The following is a 1,704-nucleotide window of genomic DNA, read 5'->3' as shown; positions in this document are numbered from 1 at the left end:
CTGTTGTATCCAGCGTATGACGTAGTTTTTCCATGGCAACGGTATCCTCGTACATGAGACGAGATTGAACGGTCGGCTTAACCTTTTTGAACTTCGTAGTATAATTAGGCTTCAGATAAACTGTCATATGATCGGAAGCACCCAAAGGGGGCATCAGCGAGCACTTGTATAAATTCTGCACAGATGTGAAACATTGATCCAGAATGTGGTTTCCCCGTGTGGCGAGTGTGACTTGTGGATAAAGTCTCCTCAGAACCCTCTGATTGAAGTCGCCCAAAGCTAAAATAATGCCATCTGGATGTTGGCCTTCACAGGCATGAATAATGTCCTCGATTTTTCCAAGGGCAGCTTTATTGTCAGCATCCGGTGGTATATATATAACTAAAATGTCTATAACACTAATCTCTCTGGGCAGATAGAAAGGCCGACATATTATACGAATCAGTTCTAGATCAGGAGAGCAAAATCGTTGCTTAATAGTCACATTGTTGCACCATTTCTTATTTATCCATGCCGCTAATTCTCCTCCCCTTACTTTCCCACTAGAGATTGGATCTCGATCAGCACGACATAAAACATATTCTGGTACAGTCAATAGAGAGTCGGGTGTTGTCGGCTGCAGCCATGATTCAGTTACGGCTAAAACACACGAGTCGCGTATCTTCTGAATAGCGGTGAAATTCCCAATAAATTCATCAACTTTGTTATTAAGAGACCGTGCGTTTATCAGAGTTATAGACGGGATAGGGACTTGTCTCAGTTTACTCCGTTTACCACTCCGTTGTTTGCGACGAATGAATTTCAATGTCGGTAAATACCCGTTTCCATACACGAATTTAAGATAGTCCTTATTCGCGTGTTTACGTAGTGAGAGCAATTGTTCCTTTGTGTATTGTGTACGTCCCATTCCACATTCCATCAAGGCTATAGCAGTCCGTATATGCATATCACCGCTCAACAACGAATACAATTGAGCCTAAGCTGAGCCTAAGCTGAGATAGGCTACCGTATGCGTACAAAACGAGTCTGATAAATTGAAAACAACGATTAAAATAGTTACCACAGATAAAACGTTCCGAAAAGATCACGAATAGATCAAGAGTGGATCAAACATATGAGGCAATCACTGATTCGAAATAACAGTTTGCAATAACAGTTTGCAATACTATTTGTACTTTAATATTAAAAATAAAATTAAAAATATTATTGTTATATTAATATGTCATTGTAATATGTTATACTATATACAACAAAATTATTGTGGATGGTTAAGATTGTCGAGCGTGCAACGATTATATTGTTGATTTTTTATATCAAAGTGGCTATTCTTACGACTAGTTGTAAGAATAATTTATAAATACGCATGCGCAGTTGCTTTAACGTGGCTATTTTTACGACTAGGAGTACTATTTTTACAACTAGGAGTAACAATAATTTCCGGTTAGGGTTAAGGTTAGGGTTAGTGTTTAGCGTTAGGGTTACCCCTACTACATGCGCAGTTGCTTTATTTAATTTACTGCACTTGAATTCGCCGATGTCATAAGAATAGTTTATAAATAATTGTTACGACTAGTTGTCAGAATAGCCACGGCCTTTTTGATAATAGTATGATACAATATTATTGCATGATACTATGTGAATTGGGTGTCTCAAGCATGCTGGGAACAGTAGAAAAAACCCTGTAACAACCTTTTTGTGAAGAAT

This window comes from Apostichopus japonicus, chromosome 7, assembly GCF_037975245.1.
Source record: "Apostichopus japonicus isolate 1M-3 chromosome 7, ASM3797524v1, whole genome shotgun sequence".
Taxonomy (NCBI): domain Eukaryota; kingdom Metazoa; phylum Echinodermata; class Holothuroidea; order Aspidochirotida; family Stichopodidae; genus Apostichopus; species Apostichopus japonicus.
This window is presented reverse-complemented; position numbering follows the sequence as displayed.